This window comes from Artemia franciscana, chromosome 2, assembly GCF_032884065.1.
Source record: "Artemia franciscana chromosome 2, ASM3288406v1, whole genome shotgun sequence".
Classification (NCBI taxonomy): Eukaryota; Metazoa; Arthropoda; class Branchiopoda; order Anostraca; family Artemiidae; genus Artemia; species Artemia franciscana.
The window spans coordinates 60,503,203-60,524,395 of NC_088864.1; the positions used below are offsets into that span (position 1 = coordinate 60,503,203).

A 21,193-nucleotide genomic window follows, 5' to 3' on the forward strand; every position below is an offset into this window, starting at 1 on the left:
GGTTTTAATGTTGCTCCTTACTTTCAGTTTAAAGAACTTGTTTTTTATTTATTTAATTTTTTATAGTTTCTTTTTAGTAATGCCAAAAATCCAGCATTATTTAAACACTTATCTATTAACAAATGAACTAACATCATTTTTTATACAATCCTAATAAGGGGTTAATGTCAGATTTGCCTTTCACTCAATCGGACTATCTGCCTTGGCCTTTTCTACAATAAGCCATGGCTTGATGCCCACAACTATTCGATCTCAATTCAAAATCAACGGAAAAAATGTTTTTTCTTTTTATAATGCTGGAAAATCCAGCATTATTTAAGACTTACCTATTAACAAATAAACTAACATAATTTTTATACAATCCTAGTAAGGGGGTTTATGCCAGATAACCTATTAAGGGGGTTAATGCCAGATTTGCCTCTCACTCGGTTGGACTATCTGTCTTGGCCTTTTCTACAATTAGCCATGGCATAATGCCCACAACGAGGTCGAGGCCGAAGGCCTCGACCAAGTCTGTTGATTTTGAATTAAAATCGAATAGTTGTGGGCATCAATCCATGGCTAATTGTAGAAAAAGCCAAGACGGATAGTGCGATTGAGTGAGAGACAAATCTGACATTAACCCCCTTATTAGGGTTGTATAAAAATGATGTTAGTTCATTTGTTAATAGATAAGTCTATTTATTGTCTGCCCATGCGTCAATTTTTTTTTTAAATAATGCTGGAAAATCCAGCATTCCCTTCATGGAGATTCTCTTCGCCCATGATAAATCCCTCCAAGGAAAGATCCTCCCACGTAGCCTCCGACCCTCCCCCACGGCCAGAAAAATGACCCCTAAATACGCCTGTATACTTCCCGATAACCAATACTATATGTAAACAATGGGCAAAGCTATTAACTTGCACCCCATCCCTCGAGGACTGTGGGGGGTTAAGTCGTCCTCAAAGACATATATATTAGATTTTTCGACTATTCTGAACAAAATGCATATCTCAAAATTTTAATCCGGTGACTTTGGGTAAAGAATGAGCGGGGGGGGGGCTAGTTGCCCCCCAATTTTTATAGTCACTTAAAAAGGTCACTAGAAATTTTCATTTTTATTAGAATGAGCCTTCTTGCGACATTCTAGGACCACTGGGTCCTTGAAACCTCTTCAGTCGGATTCTCTGATATGCTGAATCCGATGGAGAGATTTTCATTAAAATTCTATAGCTTTTAGGGGGTGTTTTCCCCTTTTCAGAAATAAGGCAAATTTTCTCAGGCTCGTAAGTCTTGATTGGTAAGACTAAACTTGATGAAACTTATATATTTAAAATCAGCATCAAAATTCTTTTTGATGTATCTATTGGTGTCAAAATTCCATTTTTTAGGGTTTCGGTTACTATTGAGCTGGGTTGCTCCTTACTTAGAGTTCGTCACCAGGAACTGTTTGATAAAGATTTTCAAACAGAGGAAATTCACCCTGTCTGAGTGTTTGGCTATTTTTATTCCACCAGATTCCCGACCACCAAGAATCCAAAGTGTCTTTATAGTTTCAGTGCTAACTTTACATTTGCTTGATGCACAGAGAAATGTTTTTGTCAAAAAAATGACTGATTGTTAGTCTGTTGTCTTGACTGTTGTGAACAAGATCAGGATGAATACAATTATTTATAAATGCAAGAATACAAACATCAGTACAAAAATACTAAATTGTACCATAACTTTGTAAAATATACCAAATTTCGTGTGATTGTACTAAATTGTGCCAGTAGAGGTGAAATGTACAAAAATGGTATAATTATAGCAATGCTGGCATCACTGCCTGAATCCCCTGAAGTTACTGCCAATTATCTTAACAGGTACGTCACTTCCATCATCTAGAGCCTACGAGCATTGTCTTATCAGTTACCAACAGATAACCTTTCACCTTATTTTCTCTCTCTGTCTCAGTCTGATATCTGGAGAAGAATTTGGAAACTAAAAAAACATATGTTTGCCAGGGGGCGGGGGCGCGGGCCCCCCTGACGTGGTGGCGGTGGATAAGGGGTTGGGACCGCTTGCTCTGGTTTGGGTTGAGATGAAAGTTATTCTTTTTGTAATTAGTTTTTAAATAGTGGAGTTTTTAATAAGTTTTTACTTATTAAGACTGTTTCTTTTTGCAAACAAATTTGAACTAGGTTTTAGTAACTTTGTGCAGTCTCTGTTAGGTTTTACTAATGTCACATACAGCCTAAAAGTATTTAGCTAAATTCAGGTTTATCAAGAGAACCTGTCCAGATTGCCACAAAAGCCAACTGAAATGCGAAAATCTTCATTTCATAATAACAAGGAGAGGAAATTTAAAATCCTAACTTCTTTAGGCTATCGAAATGATATTTCAGGATTGTGCTGTCACAACAGGACTGAAAAGCAAAATATTTACCTCTTTTTATTGTCAAAAATTTGTTTTTGAGTCTTGCTATGGCACTGAGGCGAAGAAATTGGTGTCATTACTTTTTTTTGGCTGTCTGTTTTGGTTTTTTGGGTTTGCTTTTTTGCAAAGCAGGGTGGTTTTTACAACACTGTTGCTTTTTAGGGGATTTGTATAACATAAAGTAAATGTATGAGAAGTGCAAAAATTATTAATTTAAGTTTTAGATTTTGGTGAGGATATGTTGGCCACTTTACCGCCTATTTTCATCTAATTAAAACTCTGCATTATGTGACATATTGCCTCCGCTACTCATCCTAAAACATTAAAATAAAGGCCAAACTCTTTAAAACTTCAATAAAAGATCGGATAAGTATATTCTTAAAACTAAGTATGTGAGTCGAAATACTCCTTCCAAGGTCTTAGCAGTCATTTAAGAAAAAAAAAATTTCGAAAAATTGCTTATAAAAGAAGGCAAATAACTATGTGTTTATTTTTTTTACTCGATGGGTCATCGATGGGTATGATTGTATCGATGGGTATCGATCATGGGTATCATGGTATCGATGAGTCACTGAATTCTCATTTTGAATCAGTGGAATGGCATCAATTTTTTTCAAACATTTACTAATAAAATGTTGATAAAAAGTGGAAATTCAAACAACTTGAGTTAACCACAGAAAGGAAATGCAACTATAGTATTACATCAGAATTTCTCACCTTCTCAATACCAACCAGTCACAAAATATAGTTATGTTTTGTATAGGGGTTGCATATATTGGTCCATAAAATTGTCTAAACTGCTATATATACCGCTGAGGATTTTTATACTTACTTTGATACATGTCATCCAATCATATTTCCACAATTAGTTGTTTGTAAATCAAAATTTTTACAGGACAAATTCTCTTACTTAATGCTAAACCTGAGTCAAATTTCAAATTTGTATTTTTGTGCTCAACAGACGTATTGAGATTTAAAAGTTTGAACTGAATATCTGAAAATCTCAAGATTAAAAAAAAAACTACTTAGAAATCTACCGCAGTTTGAAACTCTGAGAATTTAAATCCCCAATCTACACCTATCAAATACGAAAATAACAAACACATAATAATCTGTTTTTTAAGAAGTATTTCGACTCATATACTTAGTTTGAAGCAAATACCTACATGCATCTTTATTAGAGTTCATATTTTTCTGGCGATTTTGGTCTTTATTCGAATATTTTTAGATGAATAGAAGAGGAAATACAAACAAAGAGCTATAGCCTGACCAGACTAGCCATCATAAATATTCACCAAAATATTGAGGTAGAAATCAACCAATTAATTAATAGATATGGCGGGTGTGGAAATAGAGAATTAGACTTTTTCTTATAAAGGTGTGAATTCTATAATTTAAGGTTGTTTACTGTCCTTGCCCATTAAAGGAGAATGTTGATGGGCAACCTGATTCCTTTTTCAAATTTTGGTCATTATCCAGAAACATGGTAACATCAATGCAAAATCTATCTCATTAAACCAAAAAAGAATATTGAACAGCACTCATTTTTATGTAAATTAGGGGAGAATATCCATACTTGGGATGCTCCATACTTGGGACATGCCTAAAAAGACACCAACACATATAGCCATCTCCCATCTAGAAAAAATCCCCAAAAAATCAAGCAACAGCTTCTTTACACTAGATGACATGTGCATAAGTTTCAAATCCTATGTCAGAATTTTGTCTTAAAGGGGAAAGATTCTAAATTTCCAGTACAGCCTCAAAAATATTTTTTTAAGTTCTATGAACTGTTTAGGAAGATATGATATTTGAAGTGATCATTTACTTTCTCTTTTTTAATTATTAGTTTCTTGTGAAATAGAATTGGTGGGTCTGAAGAGTTCTTCTTACCATTTTAGATTAAAGTTGAATTCTTTCAGTGACAATGTTTGGTTCCCTACTTGGGATTGTCCCAAGTATTGACCTTGGGACATGTCCTATATGTGACAACTAAGACAGACATGATATAGCCAGGGTTATTTCGCTTTGACATGCTAGCACTTTCTAATGGCAAACCTATAAAATAAACAAACTTTTGCATATAGCCTAGTACTATGTCTGGCCCCATTTGGAGGTAGGCTGACAAGAAAAGGTGGGATGAGAAGAAAAGAGCAGGCAAGAAAAGGTATTATAAATTTATGTCACAAAATCAAGGCCTTTCACTCACAACACCTGAAACGACTACCCTCTCAGTGGCAACTAGTCAAACTGCCGCAATTTTAGCATCTTCATCTCCAAGCTATGTGGTGTCATGACCAGGTATGCTTTCTCTCCCCAGAGTATATGGAATATGGATGAAAGTGCCTTGATCACTGTACAAAAGCCACACAAGATTGAAGCTGATATAGGAACAAGTCAAGTTGGAAGGGCAACTTCTGGAGATAGAGAACAGATAGTGACAATTCCTGCCTATATTTTAGCATCTGGAAGCACAATTCCACCAATACTGGTCTTCTCAAGGAAAAACACAACACAAGAAATAACATTAAGGGCTTCACCTGAAACTGTTGTCTACATTAGTTACAGTGGCTGGACTACAGCAACCGTGTTCATTGAGTTTCTTTATAAATTTTGTCTTCACTGTACAGTGAAGTGAAGAGAAGTTCCAGTTATGTATGCAAAGACCCAGAAGTCACAAGAGAGTAGATATCAATTTCACATTTCTGATGCGTTTTTTAAAATTTCTACATTTTTTGGTGGTGGTGGTGGAGGGGGGGGGGGGCTGCAGCAGGGATTATTGGTGGGGAGAAAACATTTGGGAATAATTTACTTTCAGCAGGGATCAATTTGTCTAGCAAGAATTTCATCTGTATACTTTCCTTAGCCCTTCTCAACTAAATTAAAAAAAAAAACAAAAAAAACACAACTCAAATAAGATTCTCAAATTTGAAAAACCATATCTTCTGTAGGGGTATTTTCTGGGGGGGGGGGGCGTTTCAATCCAATGTCCATAGTAGGTCTGTACTGTCTCATCAAAGTTAGGCAAAGCTATTTAAACCATTCCCATTAGCAATGAAAGAAGAACCACAAATAATTATCATATGCTTTTTTGAATACTTACTGTTTTAGAGAGCTAATCTTTAGCAAAAACAATGATGCTGAACATGACAACAGTAATTAATTAAGGATTAACATATGAAATTAACTTATCCTAAAGCTCATGCACTGGAATACTAGCTCTGTCAAATTTAGGAAAGAATTTGGCAATGTGCTAGCTGATTTGATCACTTTACAAACTTGCAAATTAATCTGAAGTTAATTATAGAACCAAACACCTATAAACTTTGTATGGCCCTTGAATCAGCCTCATGGAGTCCTGCAAACAAAAGCTCCAGCATTACCTTAACCAAGTCAGAGATACTGACAAACCTTTTGGCCTTAAGATAAATGCCAACAAAACAAAAAGTATGGCAAATGCTAGATATCCACTCAACCTACAATGCAATAATAAGACAATAGAGCAAGTCATAGAGTTTAGTTAAGAGTAAGATTTGGAATACTAGCTCTGTCAAATTTACAAAAAATTTGGCAATGAGCTAGGTGATTTGATCATTTTAAAAACTTACAAATTAAACTCAAGTTCTCTATAGAACCAAACACCTATAAACTTTGTATAGCCCTTGAATCAGCCTCCTAGAGTCCTGCAAACAAAACGTCAAGCATTACCTTAACCAAGTCAGAGATGCTGACAAACCTTTTGGCTTAAGATAAATGCCAACAAAACAAAAAGTGTGGCAAACACTAGATCTCCACTCAACCTACAATGCAATAATAAGACAATAAAGCAAGTCATAGAGTTTAAGTACTTAGGAAGTACCATCTACAATTTAGGATAGTCAGTGAGAATTCAAGCTAAGAATTGGCCAGGCTAATGCATCTTTCAGGAAACTGTCTCAAATTTTGTGCAGCCTGAAGTACTCTCTCCAACTCAAGCTGAGGCTGTTCAACAGCCATGTCTTCTCAATGCTTTGCTATGGTTCTGAAACTTGGCACATCAACTACTTGAAAAGAAACTCCTCACAATCAAAAACATGTGTTTCAGGCACATTCTAAATATCCACTGGTCCCAAAAAGTAGCAAACACTACTATACAACAGAGTACATCTCAGCCACTGTTAACCAAAGTGATCAAATATAGGAAGTGGAGATACCTTGGTCTTGTGATGCACATGCCTGAAACTCAACTAACAAAGGTTGTCCTTCAGTGGCAACCACATGGTACCAGAAGAAGAGGATGTCTCAAAAACACCCTGCAATGGAGCTACCAGGCTGACTTCACAAACCTCAATCCAACCAGAATGGGAAGATGTCTGGGCAACTGCAGCAATGAGAAATAACTGGCAACTCTTCTTGGATGCCCTAAGCAAATCTGGAGGCACAGGAGGATTTAAGGACCAAGGTGAGGTAAAGTGTAAAATATGCAGTAGGTTTTAAACTTTTACAGTTATGGAAATTGGGCAGTAGCTAAACTCTTATTTGTAGTGAAAACTATATGAGTCCTGAAGAGCCTTGGAAAGAACAAATAAAATTAAATGGAATATTTAATATACAATATTAATTGCTGATAGCTCATCAGTTTTAGGTTTAATTTCATTGTAATTTTCATTTCATTTTCAATGTTGTAATAAGTACAAAAAAATGTAATATAAATCATTTTCAGTAAAGTGCCAATGATACAATTTGCTTTGTGCTTTACTATTGCCAAAATTAGAAAAATATAGAAATGACTAAGAAATTACATCAGTTTCATTGTGACATCATTTTCAAAGGTGTTCAGGCTCTTCTAAAGAACTCCTTGAAATTTGTTTCCAAATTAACATTTTACTGTTAAAACTAAATAACATAATAATCAGCAGCAAATGCCAATTTTTTCCCACTGTGGTATTTTCTAGACATATATTTTCTAGAAACAATTTTGCAGACTTTTGTTTGCTATCAAATGCTTTACCTTTTTGGGTAAAATTCTAGTTTAGCTACTTTTTGCTATCTTAGGAAGGGGCAAGGTTAGGAAAATGAAACTTACAGTAACAAATTCAGGGCTAAAAATATACTCTGGGAATGTATTGCCAACTTTCTATGTTAAGCCTCTTCTGATTCTTGAGTCTTTGAAAATTGCCTACATGACAGGTCCATAACTATTGAAATTTTGATACAACAACAATATATCTTAATTTCTAATTATCAGTTTCTTTTTCTCTGGTTTTAGTTCTGAAAATGCAATTCCTGTTTTATTGAGAAGAATTTTAGGCCATATCATTAAGTTTTTTCTAAATAGTTTTTTTAGGAGTGGAGATGAGTGCTTTCACAGACAACTTCCTAACCCCTTTCACAGACAACAAAAAGTAGCTAAACCAGAATTTTACCAAACTGAGCTCTAGAAGGGGCAGTTGTCCTCCTGCCCAAAGACAAATTATGCCCCTGCCTAAATTGGAAATGAACATTATTTAAAAATGATTTAATACTACGGATGACATTGGAAGTAGACAGGATCATGCAATTAGGCCTAAAACAAATATGCTACCTAGGTTCAAGTTTAAGTTCATTTATTTATTAATCACACATACATGTATATATATATGATATAGGCCCATGGGGAGACAAGCTCGAAAAACTAGGCCTTACAAAGATAAAATAACAACATACACTACAATACAAAGATAAACATGACGGCAAAGATACAATAACACAACAATAATATGAAAGGAGCAACTAGCCCAGGATCTTTCAATACTATTGAAGAAATAAAAAATTTCAATATTATTAAATAGTAGCTGTTGGGGTGGAGCTTCGCGCCACCCGAACACCTAGTTGGTGGGGGCGCTTCGCCCCCCCCCCTCCCCGAAGCCCCCCGCGCACGTAAGTCGTTACGCGCCATATTAGTTACGCGCCATTGTAGTTGTGTCCCTATGTCCCACCTGTGAATATAGATATATATATATATATATATATATATATATATATATATATATATATATATATATATATATATATATGTTTTTAACTACGTAAAACTTGTGAATATACAACATTCTTTGTTGTCCCATTGTCTGTGCATATAAATAGATTGTCAGGTTTACCGACTCTTGAACATGCAACATATAATGGTCCATGGGAAAACAATACGTATTCAGATCTACACCTCATGATTCTAATGATTGCCCTTGAGCTTTGTTGATGGTGATTGCTAATCGACCATTCCCTGTGTCGTCGTCGTCATTTATATATCCCCCTGTGCCCCCCGGCGTCCCCGTTGTAGTTGTGTCCCTGTGTCCCGGTCGTCATTTATATTCCCTGTGTCCCGGTCGTCATTTGTATCCCGGTGTCCCGGTCTGTATATACATTCGTTTTTGAAATGGTATATGATGAAATAAATTTTTGTATTTTTCCCCTTTTTTTCTTTTTAGTTTTTTTTTTTATTTTATTTTTTTTTTTAGTTTTGTTTTTCTCCTTTATTTTTTTTCTTTTTTAGTTTTTTAGCTTATTTAGTGTTTTATTAGTTTTTAGTTTTTTTTTCTTTTTAGTTTTTTTGTAGTTTTTACCTTTTTTAGTTTTTACCTTTTTTTAGTTTTTTTTACTTATATCCTGGTCGTCATTTATACTCCCTGTGTCCCGGTCGTCATTTGTGTCCCGGTGCTTTGTTGATGGTGATTGCTAATCGAACATTGCTTGTGTCCCAGTCGCTTTCTCTTTGAGTGTCCCGGTCGTCATTTATATTCCCTATGTGCCGGTGTCCCGGTCGTCATGTGTGTCCCGATGTCCCGGTCTGTAATTTCGTCAGTCGAAAACATGACGTCAATCGACACACAGACATGACGTCACTCGACAGACACACACACACACAGACAACTTATTTTTATATATATAGATAAATTAATACTGGAAGATAGCTGAGAGGCCAATCACCCAGAGCAACGAACCATATAAATAACTTTGCCTTACTAAAAAGATTCTTAATTAAAAATAATCCTGAACTAAATGAAATTTAAGTTTCCTTTTTATTAAATGGATAGAGGAAAATTTATCAATAAGAGCCTTGTGAGCATCCCAGCACCAAGCTATTGACACAAACGGAGCAAATTTAGATCTCTCAGTATTATACTTGTCAATGTAGATACTCTTTTTTTTGTCGAGTGTTATAATTATGTAAATCTTGTGATTGGGAGAACAAACTTTGATAGAGGTAATATAGCGGTAATTTTGTTGAGAAACTGGAAGTATATCTAGATAAGTATATAAAGATGCTGTAGAAGACTTATTTGGAAGTTCAATAGGTGATGGAAAAAAAAGTTTAAGGATTCTTAGGGCTTTATTTTGTAAAATCTATATTTGTTTAATATGGGTTTTAAATGTAGATATATATACTAGAGAACAATAATTAATATTAGTCTGAATTAGACCAAATAAATACTTTGTAAAGCAGAGTAGGGCAAACAAAGCTTCAACCTTCGCATTAAATTTGAAATCTTTAAGCGTAGATTTTGAATGTGTGTTTTAAAAGATAAGCTTTCGTCAATCACAAGTCCAAGGTACTTTATCATTTTCACCCGAGACATTGATAATAGATACTTTGAAGAAGTAATTCGGGTAATACAAGGGCAAATATTTGACTTTCTGCTGTAAACTATGAAATTAGTTTTTGATACATTCAAAGCAATAAAATTTGAAGAATACCAATCAAGAACATTAGAAAATGCAGTATTCAGTTTTGCCTCCAACTCCTCGTCATTCTTTTCAGAAATTGAAACTGCTGTATCATCAGCAAAATGTGTGTTGAGACACGGGAATTTAAAAGCGCGGTGAAAATCATTTATATAAATTAAAAAAAGCAGAGGACCTGGGACGGAGCCCTGAGGCACCCCAACCTTCGAAGACTGAGGTATAGGTGAAGAGAGGAAATTGCCTCCATCTAATCGTTGCTTTCTCTTATCAAGATAAGATTTAACTAGATCCAACGCCAGTCCACGCAAACCACAATTATCCAATTTGCGAAAAAGAATACAATGGGATATTGTTTTGAATGCTTTTTTAAAATCTAAATATATTGTTGCTGGAATTTCACCTCTATCTAAGCATTCATGAATATATTAGACAAGAGCAACGATAGCATGTTCAGTGTTGCGTCCAGACCAGAAACCAAACTGGGAATTTGTGAAGAAATTAGACGATTTAAGAAAGTCATAAAACCTCTTATAAATTGCCTTCTCAAGTATTTTAGAAAATACTGACAAAATAGAAATAGGGCAGTAATTTGATGGATTTTCAAGAGAGTCACCTTTGTGAAGCGGAACTATCCACGCTTCTTTAAAAGCAGATGGGAAAACTCCAGTTTTAAATGAAAGATTAATTATATGCTGTAATGGTAATATTATTGCAGACAATATTTCTTTAACAATTTTAGAAGTAGACCCGTCAATTCCCGCTGAATTACCTGGATTTAGATCATACACTATTTTTGTTATTTCAGACTGAGAAATGGGCCCGAGAAAAATTGAATTACTTTGAGGAGATGGAAGGTATGAAGAAAAATGTTTATTACTACGTGAATCAAACTGGTTCATTACTGATGAAACAATTTTCTCTCCTATTTTAGCAAAATAAGTAAATATCAAATATATCAGCTACTCTTTTAGCCATATATCAGCCACTTTCTCCAATTTATTAGTAGTCGAACCATCTTCTACACTAATAACTTCAGGAAAATTAGGCTTACTTTCTTTTTTTATAAAAGAATTAATTAAAGACCACGTTTTGCAAGGAGAATTTTGAGCTTCTTTGAAAGACTTTTTATATTACAATTGTTTCGACAAACGTATCAGTGTGGTTAATTTATTTTTGAAAATCCTAAGAAAATTTATATTATAATCAGTTGGATTCTTTAACTGCTTTTTAAATAACTGATTTTTTTTTCTTAACTGATATCAAAATGCTAAACGTTATCCATGGCCCTATAGGAATTTTTTCTCTGCAAATTTTAATCGTAACAAATGGGCAACTAGAATCAAGGCAGCAATTGAAGTTTCTTAGAAAATTATCAGTTGCCATATCTGTGTCCTCTGTGGATATTACCTCCTGCCAATCCAATAGTCCAAGGCTTTCATTCAGGTGCTTTGATGTTATTTTATTTATTAACCGTCCTTGACGTTCCTTACTTACCTTTGGTATTTTATAAGTAAAAGCTAAATCTGAAACCAGCAGGAAATGGTCTGATATATCACTTAAAACAGCAAAATTTGCTTGAATAGGTAAAGATGTAAAATATTATCAATGAGAGAATCAGAACTAGGTGAAATTCTTGTAGGTATCAGGCAAGTAGGAAGCAGATACGCAGAAAAGCAAGAAGACAATAACTCAACAGAAGATTCATTTGAAGCTTCTAGAAGGTCAATATTGAAATCTCCAGAAAGAATAACATCTTTACTTTGAAAATGGGGTTGATGCAAAAATCATGGAGTTTAGAGAGGAAAGACTTGACTGAAGAAGAAGTTGGTTGGTATACTATGCAAAAAAAAACATCTTTTTTTCAAAACTAATTTTAGTCACCATTACTTCAAAAAGCATTTCCTCATGAGAACCTTCCAGATTTGCAATGCGTCCTAAAGAGATACCTTCTTTAACTAATCCTGCTAAACTACCTTGGCGCCTAGTCAATCGATTTTTAAAAATAAATTGATATCCACGAAAAACAACCTGAGGAGTCAGGTCTGTAAGAAAAGTCTCACAGAATCCAACGACGTGACAAGATAGTTTATGAACTACATTGTTAAGATCATCCTGTGAACTAAAAAAAACCCTACAATTTAAAAATCCTATTCTCACAACACCAATACTGGGAAGATCAGAAACTTTGGAAGGTAATTTATATTTACAATTTGAAAAATTAATTAGCCCACTGTCATTTATCTTATTTCCTGAAAATTTATCATGGCTCTGGAATATGGAAAAATCAAATGGGTTACACTCAAGGTATCTCAGTCTATCCCCAATACAATTATCATCCAATGTACAAAATCAGAATTATGATCCGAACTAGCAGAAACTTTTGCAAAATGCATACCGGTTGAGTCTTAAAGTAGCAAAAACAACTGAACCAGTGAGAACTCGAAAATAATGAAAGAAAAAGAAACTGCTTGAAAATAAATAGAAACAAGAGAAAGAAATGGAACATATTCATTGTAAGATGAAATGTGGACACTGAAAAATTATTGCACTCAATTACTTCATATAAATAGAAACACACAAAAAAAAGAAAGAAAAAGACATAAAATAAACCCATAATAAGCTATAGAGGGACAAAAATTGGAAAAATTTTTTCCTTACAGAGGGAAAAAAATACGATCGTATGAACAGAAAAACATTACATATTGTAAAATAATAAAAGTAATCTCACCAAATGAAATGTCATTATTAATCACCATAACTAGTCAATCTTAATCCACTGTGAAGATGGAGACTTTTTACATTCTAGCGATAATCTGCTCCCTTTTTGTTTAATATGTGTAAGATGAACCAAACCTGAATCCCGCGTCTCCTTTCCCTTAGACAATAACTCCTTTCATAGAAAATTTAGCTTTGGTGGGAGATCACTGCAAATGCAAATTCCACTACCCTTCAACTTATTTACCCCACTGAGAATTGACTGAATGTTATGATCCGTGTGTAGCAATATAAAAACAGGGGCTGGTCGAACACTAGTTTTCCTACTAGTAATGTTTGAACTGCAATTTCTCTTAAGGCGATAACACTTTGTAAGAGAAATGTCCTCAGTAACTTGCAATTTGTCAGAAAGAAGAGACATTACATTGCTAGTCACTGATTGATTATGCTTTTCAGCAGGCAGACCAAGAACAATCAAATTCAATCTCCTTTCTCTCACTTCAATGTCCAAAAACCTACTCTACAAATTGTTATTCCGCAATTTTTCTTGCTCTAGATCATTTTGAAGCTTCTTTGCTTCATCTTGTAGATTAGCATTTTCAGCTGATATTTTCCTAACTTCGTCTTAAAGAGCAGCTATTCAGACCAAAAAACTTTTCTGTTCTGCAAATATTTTATCCAGTTATGCCTGAAGCCGTTTCATTCCTTCATCAAACTTTGCTTGAGTGACCGCCATAATAAATGCTATAATCTGCATGTAGAAGTCTATACTTGCATCAAATTACGCAATAAAAAAGTCCAAAAAAATATCAAATTTAACCTGAAAAAGTAATCTGATTATAGGAGTTCACTCTTCAATAGCCAGTGAATGAATGAGGTGTTACCAACATATGACAATATTGAATTTTTTTTATATCTGAACAATAGAATATTGTCATATATCCCCCCTGTGCCCCCTGGCATCTCTGTTGCAGTCGTGTCCCTGTGTCCTCGTCACCATTTATATTCCATGTGTCCTGGTCATTATTTGTGTCCCATTGTCCCAGTCTATAATCTCTCTTTGAGTATCCTGGTTGCCATTAATATTCCCTGTGTCCTGGTCGTCATTTGTGTCCTGGTGTCCTGGTCTGTAATTTCATCAGTTGACAAACAACTTCATGACAGCATAATGCTCAATCCTTATAACGACGTCAGTTGACAAACCTGCATGACGTCAGTCAACACACAACACACAAACAACTTATTTATATATATATACTAGCTGTTGGGGTGGCGCTTTGCGCCACTCTGACACCTAGTTGGTGGGGGCGCTTTGCGCCCCCCCCAAGCCCCCCAGCGTGCGCAAGTCATTACACGCCATATTAGTTACACGCCATTGTAGTTGTGTCCCTGTGTCCCACCTGTGAATATATATATATATATATATATATATATATATATATATATATATATATATATATATATATATATATATATATATTTTAAACTACATACATATAAATAGATTGTCAGGTTTACCGACTCTTGAACATGCAAGATATAATTGTCCATGGGAAAAACAATCTGTATTCAGATCTATACCTCATTATTCTAATGATCGCCCTTGAGCTTTGTTGATGGTGATTGCTAATTGAACATTCCCTGTGTCCCTGTTGTCATTTATATATCCCCCTGTGCCCCCTGGCGTCCCCGTTGTTGTTGTTTTCCTGTGTCCTGGTTGTCATTTGTGTCCCGGTGTCCCAGTCTGTAATTTCTCTTTGAGTGTTGCGGTCATCATTTATATTCCCTGTGCCCCAGTCATCATTTGTGTTCTGGTGTCCTGGTCTGTAATTTCTCTTTGAGTGTCCTGGTTGTTATTTATATTCCCTGTGTCCCAGTGCTTTGTTGATGGTGATTGCTAATTGAACATTCCTTGTGTCCTGGTTGCTTTCTCTTTGAGTGTCCTGGTTGTCATTTATATTCCCTATGTCCCAGTGTCTAATTTCGTCAATCAACAAACATGACGTCACTCAACACACAGACAACTTATTTTTATATATATAGATGTCCTGGTGTCCTGGTTGTCATTTGTGTCCTGATGTCCCAGTGTGTAATTTCGTCAATCAACAAACATGACGTCAGTTGACACACAAACATGATGCCACTCAACACACACACACACAGACAACTTATTTATATATATATACTAGCTGTTGGGGTGGCGCTTCGCGCCACCCCAACACCTAGTTGGTGGGGGCGCTTCGCGCCCCCCAAGCCCCCCCGCGCGCGTAAGTCGTTACGCGCCATATTAGTTACGCGCCATTGTAGTTGTGTCCCTATGTCCCACCTGTGAATATAGATAGATATATATATATATATATATATATGTTTTTAACTACGTAAAACTTGCGAATATACAACATTCTTTGCTGTCCCATTGTCTGTGCATATAAATAGATTGTCAGGTTTACCGACTCTTGAACATGCAACATATAATGGTCAATGGGAAAACAATCCGTATTCAGATCTATACCTCATGATTCTAATGATTGCCCTTGAGCTTTGTTGATGGTGATTGCTAATCGACCATTCCCTGAGTCGCCATCGTCATTTATATATCCCCCTGTGCACCCCGGCGTCCCCTTTGTAGTTATGTCCCTGTGTCCCGGTCGTCATTTATATTCCCTGTGTCCCGGTCGTCATTTGTGTCCTGGTGTCCCAGTCTCTGATTTCTCTTTGAGTGTCCCAGGCGTCATTTATATTCCTTGTGTCCTGGTGTCCCGGTCGTCATTTATATCCCCCTGTGCCCCCCGGCGTCCCCGTTGTAGTTGTGTCATTTATATTCCCTGTGTCCCGGTCGTCATCCCGGTATACATTCGTTTTTGAATTGGTATATGATGAAATAAATTTTTAATTTTTTCCCTTTTTTTCCTTTTAGTTTTTTTTATTGGTTTTGACCTTTTTTAGGTTTTTTAGTTTTTTTCTTTTTTCTTTTTAGTTTTTTTTAAAGTTTTTATCTTTTTAGTTTTTTATTTTTATTTATATTTTTTTAGTTTTCTTTTTCTCCTTTATTTTTCAGTTTTTTTTCCTTTTTTAGTTTTTTTTTTTTTTTAGTTCTTTTAGTTTTTACCTTTCTTAGTTTTTTTTAGTTTTTTAGATGAAAATTTTTTAGTTTTATTCTTTTTTTTCTTTTCAGTTTTTTATTGGTTTTTACCTTTTTTTTAGCTTTTTTAGTTTTTTTCGTTTTTTCTTTTTACTTTTTTTTTTAGTTTTTATCTTTTTTATTTTTTTTATTTTTATTCTTAATTTTTTTTTATTAGTTTTTAGTTTTTTTGTAGTTTTTACCTTTTTTAGTTTTTTCAGTTTTTTTTTAGTTTTTAGATTTTTACCTTTTTTAGCCTAACCAGGATTTGAACCTGGGACCTTCATTCTCCGTTCTGACACCCTCTCTCGCCGAGTGACTACTCCAGCATGTTCATTTTGGTGTTTTAAATGGTATGTTATTAACCAAATTAATGTGTTTTACAATATACTAAGCATCATCATAACAAAAATGACGACAACTAATTTCATGATGTCAGTCAACACAGAAATTAAGTTCTGAAATTAAGTCATGAAATTAGTTGCCGTCATTTTTGCTTTGACGGTGACGTCATTCAAGTTATATAAGACATATGTTCACGTAGAAATCTATTAATGTTTAAATTTACAATGACTGATGAAGATGCTCAAAGAGTCTATGCCAAAAAACTTGCTGCTGATAGAGAAAGTCAGAAAAGAAATTGTGCCAAGGAACTATCAGCAGCAAGTTTTTGGCATAGACTCTTTGAGCATCTTCATCAGTCATTGTAAACTTAAACATTAATAGATTTCTACGTGAACATATGTCTTATATAACTTGAATGACGTCACCGTCAAAGCAAAAATGACGACAACTAATTTCATGACGTCAGCCGACACAGAAACATGACGTCACCTGACAACTAATTTCATGACGTCAGCCGACACAGAAACATGACGTCACCTGATCCACAGATCCACAGACAGACAACTTATTTTTTTTATATATAGATATATATATATATATATATATATATATATATATATATATATATATATATATATATATATATATATATATATATATAATATATATATATATATATAAAATATAATATATAATATATAATATATAATATATATATATATATATATATATATATATATATATATATATATATATATATATATATATATATATATATATATATATATATTTATATATATATATATATATATATATATATATATATATATATATATATATATATATATATATATATATATATTGTAGCATTGTGTTTTCTCTCATTATGAAGCATAAAAAAAGTCTTGTGTAAGTTTTTATGTATAACACTATTACAGTGCAGCATAAATAAAGACAAACATACAACTTTCAATGTGTTGTCTTATTGTTAGGCAGCCCAAATTAAGTCATACGGAAGACTTTTTAATGGGCTATCTCATCCTATTAGGCTATAAAGCCAGATAAATAAAGTCATACAGATCACTTTTTTGGTTTTCTCCTTGACCATGTATGATGAACTAAAATGTAGTACAGAAGACAGTATACTACCACATTTTTATATAGAGAAAATAGTAAAAGTTATGCAGATGACTTTTTACTTCATATAGTTATAAATCAGCCTAAGAAAAGCCATACACAGAACTTTGGTAAAATTCTAGTTTAGTGACTTATTGCTATCTTGGAGAGGGGTTAGGTTAAGAAAATGAAACTTTCATGGATAGGTCTACAGGCTAAATTATATCCCAGGAAGGTATTCTAAAGTACTCATCCCCACTCTTTCTCCCTCTAGGTGTTGGGGTGGCGCAAAGCGCCACCCCAACAGCTAGTTTATGTATATATATATATATAAAATATATTTTATAAATCTATATTTAAAACCTTATAAATTGGGATTGAGCAAAGTTCTGAAGCTGAAAACAATTTTGGGTTAATGTTCCTATTACCTGAACAATTGTTTAGGGTCATGAAACTATTGTTAATAGATGTATTTTGACTTTTGGAACATCTTTTCTCTCTTGCAAAACTACCACAAACTTACCATTATGGAGTTCCTGTCCAGATATTCTTTTATTTACACATATAGAACCAAATTGCAATCATTTCTGTTTTCATGGATCAGATATTTGAAATCACAAATCTATAATACTTTAGAAACAAATTTGGGCTATATATTTGCAAATTAGGGGGGTGGAAGTAAAGCATAACATATATTAAATACATAAACTAACCATTGCTGTATTTAATATATGCTATGTTCCTGTTCCTGTCCAGATATTCTTTTATTTACACATATAGAACCAAATTGCAATCATTTCTGTTTTTGTGGATCAGATATTTGAAATCACAAATCTGTAATACTTTAGAAACAAATTTGGGCTATATATTTGCACATTAGGGGGGTGGAAGTAAAGCATAACATATATTAAATACATAAACTAACCATTGCTGTATTTAATATATGCTATGCTTTACACACCCCCCTCCCCCCTATGTGCAATTATATAACTCCATAATAATGAGTTTGAGGTAGTTTTGCAAGAGAGAAAAGATGTTCCAAAAGTCAAAATGCATCTACTAACAATAGTTTCAAGACCTAAAACAATTGTTCAGGTAATAGAAATATTGACCCAATTTTGTTGTACTTCATTCAAAATTAAGATCTATTTTGCAAGGTTTCACTTTCATAACACACATATTTTTTAAAGGTTATCAAAGATCAGGACCCTCTAGAAGGAGAGGGGGTGGAGGTAGGTACTTCAAAATACCTTCCCTGGACATACTTTAGCCTGTAAACCCATCACTTAAAGTTTTGTTTTCCTAACCTAACCCCTTTCCAAGATAGCAAGAAGTCACTAAACTAGAATTTTACCACAACTTTTTATACATCATACTATTATATAGAGCAACCTACATAGTCATAGGTGAGCTTGCAAGTGAAATCATTCTCATTTTTAAAAAGACATTAAAAAGCACATTCACCTTATCCCTACGTTAGTAATGGAACCGTGTATACATTTTCTGATGATCTCCAAGAAAGAATTTTGACTTAGGCCTAACTACTTAAATCTTTTCTCACTCTGGAGGCTAATGACATTTAATGATTTTTGAATTACACAAGTGAAACCTTGAGAAATATAGCCACTGATCAAATGAAGGGCAGTGAAAATTATTTAAGCCTCATACCTTTTATAAATTAAGTTAGGGCTCAACTTCTGAAACTTGTAATTCACCCAAATTGGGCTAATAAAATTTCTTTTTTCATCCTCTTTTTCGGAAACACTCGTGTATCTCATTTAATGGCGAATTCACACCGAACTATCAATGAGCAACGTGAAAGTGTTCCAACGCTATGTAAAAGTGTTCCAACGCACAGGTCGCCATGAAAGGAAGTTAAAATTTAAAATAAATACGACGTAAATAATTGAGACTCAGAAGCTTTAGCCTTGGCAGTTTTAGATACCTCCAGTTTCACAGGATCCAAGGAATGAGTTAGGCCAGAAAAAAATGAACATTGCAGATCCACCCATCATAACAGGTTAGTATTATGCCTAAAATTTCTACTTAAATATTGGATAAATTTGCAGTTTGCAGCATAATTTAAAAAGGCATTCTCTTTTTTTATGTGCTTATGTTGTTATATTTACAGGTACTTGGGTCGTATTAAAGAGCTAAATCAACTTGAGACTTCCGAATTCTGCATGGTGTCAGAAGTGGAATATTGAACAGCAAACATGGACGGAGTAATTCCCCCAGCAATCAACTGGGAATTTGAAAATCTTGATGAAGAATGGTCAAAGTTTGAAGAACATGCAAGACATATATTTCTAGGCCCTCTCTCTGGTAAATTGAAGAAGATTCAGTGTGCCTATCTACTTATATGGATTGGCGACAACGGAAGAGACATCTTCAAAACTTTCGACATTGAAGCAGACGATACAAAGAAAATCGAGCCACCTTTTGAAATTTCGTGAACATGCTGCTCTAAAAAAGAACAAAGTGTTTGTCAGATATATCTTCCAGAAACGGGACCAGAGATACTTGAGAAATACATCACAGAACTAAAGCTGCTAGTCAAGTCATTCTAATACCATGATCCACAAGAGATGACCAGAGACAAAATCGTCTGTGGAATCAGACATCCAAGAATACGAGAAAAACTTATAGCTGAAGGCAACAGCCTAACACTTGCCAGAGCAGTAGAAGTTTATAGGATCTATGAAAAGACCCAAGTAATGCTGAAGTCATTTGACAACAATTCCCACCATCCCCCAATCCAACAGGAATTGGATGTAATATAACCGAAACAACCGAAACCAGTGGACGCAAGATCAAGATCAAAAGGCACATAGTGCTAATTCTGTGGAGGAATCTATGGCCCCGGTCACAGCTGTCCTGCCTAAAGAAAAACAGGCTCAAAGTGCAGGAAATTAAACCACTTCGCAAAAGTGGTTTAACCTTACAAGTAGCTGCAATAGAAGTAGTAGTTAAAGTAGTAGTAGTAGCAGTTGTAATTTAGAAGTGTTAGTAGTATTAGCAGTAGTTTACACACACTAACTTTTGGTCAGATGACAATTCCGATTTAGTATTCTCTTAAAGTTCCACTTCGATACCCATATCAATGCTTGAAATACGTTCTTTTTATAATGTGCATGCACATAGCGTCTTTTGATTAAATTAAAAATTTCCCCTCAATATAGTAAATGGAGTAGTAGTTGTAGTTGTATTGGTAGCATTCAAATATTGCCTTTTTAATCATCTTCCTTATCATTTCCTGAACGTTCATTTCCAATTACTGGACCTTACAATAATGCTGGACAAAATAGCTCTCTTAAAATTTGGATCTGATGTGCTTGAGGAATTGTAGTTTGGGGGGGGGTTGATTACCCTCCATTAGTTCTCAACTCTCAAAACGAGCACTAAAACTTAAAATATCTAATTAAATGAACCCAATCCAGTCCAAAGTTTACACAATCATCCGTTCCATAGAAAACTTATATACCCTGGGGCATAATTTACATCCCTTGAGTCTGGGCTTTGGGGCGTTGTGTCCACCTTGAAAACATTTTGGTATGCTCTTTGGACTATTCATATGAAATGGCTATCTCAAATTTCGATCGAATATTATTGGGAAAAAGAGGATGTCAGGGAAGAGGACTAGTTTTTTTTCCAAAATGTTTGACTCTTAACAGACAAATAGATTTACACATTTCCAATCCACTGATCCTCACTTAAAGTTCAAAAGACCATCCTTTCCATATAAACCTTATAAACCAACGGGGCATAACTTACCACCCCTAACCTTTGACTCTTAGGG

The 21,193-nt window shown here is 34.4% G+C and overlaps 1 protein-coding gene across 4 annotated transcripts in view; it reads right to left on the bottom strand.

Moving 5' to 3' along the window:
* LOC136043874 (uncharacterized) overlaps positions 1 to 19,167 on the bottom strand; it is a 68,212-nt gene extending 49,045 nt beyond the window's left edge. For 2 of the 4 annotated variants that reach the window (XM_065728846.1, XM_065728847.1), the window contains exon 1: positions 19,063 to 19,164. The gene's annotated coding sequence lies outside the window, so the exon portion shown is untranslated. Of the gene's footprint in view, positions 1 to 6,589; positions 6,611 to 19,062 lie in introns of those variants that run through there. The other 2 variants (XM_065728845.1, XM_065728844.1) reach the window with 2 other exon arrangements.
* Between the last annotated feature and the right edge of the window lie 2,026 nt (positions 19,168 to 21,193).